This window comes from Phyllostomus discolor, chromosome 8 (assembly GCF_004126475.2).
Source record: "Phyllostomus discolor isolate MPI-MPIP mPhyDis1 chromosome 8, mPhyDis1.pri.v3, whole genome shotgun sequence".
NCBI lineage: Eukaryota > Metazoa > Chordata > Mammalia > Chiroptera > Phyllostomidae > Phyllostomus > Phyllostomus discolor.
Window position 1 is genome coordinate 14149965 of NC_040910.2, and position 7352 is coordinate 14157316.

A 7352-nucleotide genomic window follows, 5' to 3' on the forward strand; every position below is an offset into this window, starting at 1 on the left:
CTGCTAAGAAACTGGAATTGCCTCACCTATGTCTCCTGAAAAATAGACACACACGCTAGAGAGGAAAGGGCGAGCTGCGAGCCTTACCAGCGCAGGGTAGTGTAGGGATTGACAGTGCGGGCTCAGAGTCTGTCCACCTTGGTTCAAACCCAGGCTTCGTGACTTCCTGTGTAACCTGGATGAGTGACTTGCCCTCTCCGGGCCTCGTTCTCCCATTCTGTAGAATGGGGAGAATAACACTACCTAACGCATGGAATTGTTGTGAGGTTTAAAAATATATATGTGTCTGTAAAGTGCTTCGGAACAGTGCCTGGCACAGAGTAGCCCACAATAACGATCAGCTGTGACTAGCACTTTTATTATTATTTGTAGAGTTTGGGGAAGCTGGTGGAGAGGTGAATGCAGGGTGGAAAGGAAGAGACTACAGAAGAGGCATGAATTTGAAAGAGGCTTCAAAATCCTCAGCATATCACAGAAATACCTAGTACTCAAAGTCTCCCAGAACAACGGATGAAATTGCTGAATGGCTTCCTTTTCCAATTTTGCCAGCTCTCCCTTCACAGCAGTTGTTCGTGAGAACACATCTTCGAGTTTATAATTTAAAATAACTCCCAGGTTTCTCAAATAAGACTCCAGTGAAAGACCACTATGTATCTAAGAGAGTGGCCAACTGGGAGAGGCAGACAATGCCAAGCATTGAGGAGGGTATGGAGCACGTGGAACTCGAGTCCACAGATGGTGTCACACAAACTGCCGAAAACCACTTTGCAGACAGGTTGGCGGCATCTAGGAGAGCTGAGCATATGCATTCCTTATGGTCCAGAAATTCACTCCTAGGTATTATGTGCCCAACAGCAATGAATGCATCTGTTCACTGAACACTCGTACGGGAATGTTCCTGGAGACAATATTTATAACAGCCCGAGCAGGAGACAACCCCCATTTCATCCCAGCAGAATGGGTATGTTCACAGAATGGAATGCTGTGTATCATAGAGAACGAACGGATCATTCTTATACAATGTGGATGAATCTCACAAACATGATATTGACAAAATTGGCCAGATACAAGAGCACTACTCATTGAGTGCATGTACATACAGTTTAAATGCATGCATAATAGTCGTTCTCTTTGTCTGTAGCGGGGCGGTGTTGGGGGAGGGGACAGAGGGGCTCCCGGAGCGCCTTCACGCTCTATCTGTTGATCTGGAGGCAGGTTACCTGGGTGTGCCCACAGTGAAAATTGGCCAAAACGTACACACACATATACATATGCACACAATTCGTGTATGCACATTACACTTCAAAAATACATATATGTGTGCTTTAAACGTCAAAAAAATGTAAATGCAAACAGTAGTCTTGAGCATTCTAACTGCTGGAGTGGAAACAGGGCCCTTGCAGGAATGGCTTCCCCGGGCTTTGCTGCAAGTTCCTCCTTCCCGCCACCAGTGAAACCTGCGCCACGGCACCCAGTGCGATGCGCCGAAGCCACCTGTTTGTAGGTCTGTCTCCCGCTCAGCCACAGTCTGCTCAAAGCCAAGGCCTGAGTCTTACTCACCCTGTATCTCCAGTTCCCAACACAGAGCCCAGCACACAGCAGGCTCCTGGAATAGATGTGACTTAAAACTGATGGGAAACGAGATACATTTCACTTTACGTTTTATAAAATGCACTTGGGTGCCATGTTTGCTGAAACCAGTTTTGTCAGGTGGGCTACCCAGTTGTTTATGGCAACTGCCTTCTGAGTACCCTCCCCCCAAATTCCATCCAAACCATCCATCACCTTGCCCTGGCTTTGGAATCTTCTTAACGAAGTTCTTCTCCGCAGAGGAAACAAGACACATCGTGAGCTGTCCTTTCCTTGTTAAGGTTCCCTAACACATTCCATGGTTAAAAGGTGAAAAAATAACTTTTGTGCATAGGCTAGCTGACTGTATAATTCATCAGAGCAACATTATAACCTAAGACACGCGTTGGTTATGTACTTCCGTGACCCACTAAAGTCTGCAGAAGCAAAGCAAGGATGGAAGAAGCTTTCTCGCTTGGCTGCACCTCAAACGATTTCCTGAGGTTCACAGTTTATTGCCTTCATAGAATATCAGGAAAAATGAAGGAATCATCTGAGATTCAGGATGCTGCTGATCTGAGGGTGGGCGTCTGTGCTCCCTGCCCAGGGGGGCAAGTGCTCTTTCTCATGTGTCGAAACTGTTTAATTCTCTTGGTCTCCGTTAGTTTGTTAAAGTGTACTTACAGACAACAGCAAAGAAATACCGCACCTCGGCTCTTCTCGCCTTCTAGGCTTAGCTCTTTGCATTTGAGATTTGGAACACAAAGCAAAATCAGAAATGTCCGTTTCTTGAGGTTCAGAAATTTGTTTCATGTTTGCTGTCTCAACAGTCACCCAAAAGGACGAATTAGTGAGACATATGTACAGTACTATGAAAGCGGGGGAGGGGGGCATTTACGTCACCCATTAATCAGTGACCTAACCAGAAAAACATTAGTGAGTGATTAAAGAGAGACGACCCTAAGGGGGAATGCAGGGGGATTCAGGCAGGCTTTGGTCAAAGCCCCCAAATCTAATGTAATTTCAAGCTGGCCTCAAAATTCAATTTGTGTGGAACCTCTAAGTCATGTATTCTGCCACGACACACAGTGTAATTGCGTTTGAACGGCTTCCAGCACAGCCCTGAGAACATGTCGTGTTCCGGGCCCTGCGCGCCCGCAAGGGAGGCGGCCCAGATGACCACACAGGAGGACGGGCTGAGTAACGCCGTCTGCCGATCCCACCTGCTGACCGTTGCCCTCCGCAGGAAGCACATGTTTCTGCTTAATTCCTGCCAGCTTTTGGCTGTCAGGTAGGGCATCTGCCGCGGGCAGCTCCCGAGGGCTGCCACCTGGTGCTGTCAGTCGGCCCCAGACCAAGGAGGAAAAGGGGAGGCATTCATCTATGTGCTTATTTTTCTGTGTTTAGGGTATTTCTTGGGACTTGGAGTTTTCACTTGGCAAGTGAACTGGTCTCTTTAGTTAGGAGGGAAAAAAAGGAACGTTGCTTGCTTTCCTTTAACTCAGAGTTCCCTTCTTTGGAAAGGCTGTTGAGCAAGACCTGGTTCACCCTCATGAAGCTCATGCAGCGTCTTCACAGTGCTACAAACGGACTGGAAAATATACTTAAAAAGTACATCCTAATAATCAGAATTTGACGCATAGTCACTAAGTCTCATTATTTTTAACGTGCAGTTCTAAACAATTACACATAGGCAAACACAAAATTATCATTTTAACCCTCTTTAAAAAAAGACAAAAATAAATAGAAATAAATATCCCAGGAGAAAAATGGAGCATTCCTTTAAAAAAACATTTTTTGCTCCTGTCTCAATAGTTCATAGCAGGCAAAGAAATAAAAGATTCTCAGTGATGGTCAACAGATAATATTTCAACCTCGAACAGGCTGCTTCTTTTGATCCAAAATCAACTTATTATAGCTCATTTTAACCCATGCCATGCAATTGCATCTACAACTGCAGCACAACTTTAAAAAAAAAACAATTAGCCACAATGAAGTTGACTGATGAGGAAGCATATTTGGTGCTTTTACCAGACTGCTTTAAGTAATAGGACAGTTGTGAACAGGAGTTAGCACCTGGGAAAAAGAAAGTCATCCCCCTAACGATGCAGGTATTTTTATAGTGGCTTCTTGCTTGGTTTATCCTACTGATGAGTGACAGAAGTAATAATTATGATAAAATGTATAAAGATCCTGAGTTAAGGAGAATATTGGTAGCAACAGGAAAAGTTAGATGTAATCAAACACTGGATTTGCTCAATAAACTTTAGATCATATTGTCTAAGCACCTACGGGTATTTTTTTTTGAAAACACACCCCCCAACATTTATATATGTTACCACTAAAAAAATTAACTTTGTTATCTCTCCAGCTCTGAATCACATCTTTTCCACTGGAGCAATTCTTTTCATCATGTGATTTTTGTTTTGGGGATTTTTTTTTTGGATAACAGAATTTTTGAGGAGCATAACTATCACTTTATGGCAGAACAGACTGTTCTGAACTTCGAAAACATATTACTATGGAAATTGGTGTTCGGGAAGTCAAGTGCAGAATGCCACAGGTTTATTTCTGTCTTCGTGGCGCTTTTCACACTGGAGAGGATGGCAATGGAGGCAGAATCAGAGAGTCCTCCCTCCACCAGCAGCCACACACGTTTTCTAACAAGTACAAGCATTCCCCTACCTGTACTTACGGGGCCACGTTTTCACTCTACCTGTGTATTTTTAGGAAGTTCCATAAAATACTTGCTCAGAAAGTATTCCGGACATGTGAGGGTACCAGGTGCCAAGTCATACAAAGCACTGGATGCAAGGGAGGAATAGGAAGTTGAACGGGTGAAAAGCGGCTGGGCAAAGAAGTACAAAAGGGATTTAAAAAAAAACGCAGAATGACCCTTCAGAACCAGAGGAATCGGACCATAACGTTCAGAGCAGGAACTGTTTTCATAACTTTTTGTTCCTACAAATGGTGTCTCGATGATCTTAAACCTCTGCCTGTGCTCACTGCCCGGTTGGGAGCCTGGAGTGAAGGGGATTTTAGTATGTCCGGAGGCTTTGGAAACAGGCTTTCTGTGCATGTGCCGATGCTCGTGTGTGCGCTTAGCCCTGTGCGAGAACTACACGGCGCGGCTGGTGCTCCCAGGCGTCTGCCTCAGAGATGCCGACGGAGGAGAGTGGCTGGCAGGAGGGGATGCAGGCTCCCCTGCACCTGAGGAAGGGGCTCTGACTCCATGACTCTTACAGACGCCCAAGGAATGCTCCTTCAAGGGAATTCCACTGCCGATCATCACATTTGTTAAACGGAGGAAGCGACTTTTTCTGGCAGGCTTAAAGATCAGAGATCAGTCCGCCAGCCTTGTGATGGCTTCTCCGGGGTTTTCAGGCTGTGATTCCAAGGACTGTCCCGGACGTAAGCTGCCCACGTTAAAAAAAAAAAAAAAAAAAAAAAAAAAAAAAAAAAAAAAAAAAGGATATGTCTACGACGAGTTCCTAAGTATTTAGGCATATTCGACATTCATGCTTACAAAACAATATTCCACATTACTTGTCTCTCATTCAGCTGGCTCTGAAGTGGACACACCCATCCCCTGCGTGCACTGTGAGAAATTCCTAGGTTTTGTTTCATGAATTTTTCATGGAAAGCAAAACAGTGTTTTTGTCTTTGGGTTCTTTTTTCCGGGGAAGAGGAGTTGTTGTTGTTTTTTTTTAAACAGGACATCTTTCGAAATGTCCTGAACTTGTTTTGGGCATTGAATCAGATCAGTTTTCTGTAGCATTGCTTCCCACCTTCCTGTTCGTCTCCCGTCCAAGCCGCAAGTCCTCGAGCCGCCGGCCTGGCCGGAGCCCTGGTTCGATAACCCTGCAATTGGAGGGCAGAGTGGGAGGAGTGGCCTCATACCTTTGTTTTTCTGGTTCCCCCCAGCACCCTGGTGGCCTACTTGGGTGTCCCACAAGCCCTCGGTGGAAAATAGTGCACCCTTTTAGCAACGACCCCACCTAGCAGGAGCTCCTGGGCTATACTTAAACCAGGAGGAAAGCGAGCTGGGATGATTGAGGCCTGCGTCATGCCGAGCGAGAGGAACCCTTTTCTCTCCATGGTGGCGGGCCACAGGGTAATTTCGGCTTCCACTCTGGCAACCCGTGGGGCAGAGGGAGTGAAGTCATGTTATTTTCCAGTGTGACAAAAAAGCAGCTGGTATTCAAAAGTATATTTTCCGGGGAAATTTTCAAAAAAGTTGAAAGGGGTTTTTTTTTTCAACCTAATAAAAAAAATATCCAAAAGAAGATTTTTCTGTTTCCTAAGGCTCCTAAGGTTCTCTTCATGCTGGATTATCTTTTTTTTTTTTTTTTTTTTTTTTTTTTTTATGTAAGGAAAGGGAAATAGAATCTGCATAGCTCAGAGTATCCGTGTCCTCATAGTTGCACAGAATGATCACCCTCTTTCCTGTTTCTCCTTCAAAATAGCCACGGTCTTTTGTGTTTCGGAATATTTATAGAAAAACATGGATTAGCTCCCCAGCCCAGCTTCTGAGGCATCCCAACTATTTAGAGCGTCCCCCCAAGCACTGGAAACACGCTGAGGGGGGAGGGGGCGTGACCGTGTCAACGTTCCCTCTAGAGGACGAGGAGCTGAGTCGACTTTCTTCTTCAATTATCAGTATGAGAAGCGCTCAGGCAATTTTTCCTAAGTATGGAGCGACTAAAATTTAACACTCCCACCCACCCATTACAGCGCTGTGATGGAGAGGCCTGCTCCCCGGGTCTGGACGCTGCTTTCGGCATTCCGACACCACCACCTGCCTGCGTTCTAATCCTGCCGGCCGTCTTTCCTTCGTGCCCCTCGGCACCCACTGTCTTTGTCTATCACTCAGTGGTGTTTCTGCTGACGTTGTACCGTATGGATCAGGATACTGGTCGGATGCGTGTTTGTCTTCAATTAAAAAATATTAAGCCCTTAAGTTCTGCATGATGTTGTCATCATTGTGAAACTTCCAGGGTCAAGGCCACACCTAGATGGTACAGTTGACTGAAAACTATTTGCTTAAGGAAAGAATGAATGAATGAATAGTAGGAAGTTGGAACTGACTTAAGGACTAAAATATTTACATTTTTTAAATAAACTTATATATACATGTATATGTGTATATATATATATATATATATACATACAAGGGGGTACCCCCCAAAAACCTGGAGGGCTTTTATCTTATGGAGGGCAGGCCCATTTGTAGTACAGGCTTCCCTCACTAGGTGAGTGCCCTAGGAACCCATCTGTATCAGTGGACCAACTGGCGTTGTTGTGAGAGGCTGTGTTTGGTTTCAGTGAATTTTGTTGAAAACTCCTTCGACACATTTGCCCATTTCAGGATGGATGATTCGTGAGCACACCTGCCCACACCACGCTGAGCGTTCAGCAGTCTTTGACCAAAAATGGGCATGACCCCATGCCCCACCCTCCCTATTTACCTTATCTTGCCCCAAGCGACTTTTTTTTGTTGTTTCCCCAGATGAAAGAATCCTCAAAGGGAACATTTTTGTTTCACCTCTTCCACATCAGCATGTGGAAGAGGTAAAACAAAAAAAAATGGCAGAAGCACTAAAAGGCATCAAAATCGACGAGTTCAAAAACTGTTTTGAGCAGTGGGAAAAAAGTCTCAGTAGGTGTATCGCATCCAATGGGGAGTACCTTGAAGATGACTGAAGTTTAAGCATGTAAGAATACATAATTTCTAATAAGTAAATTCTAGTTTTAGAATATATACATATCTTTAAAAGGCAAAC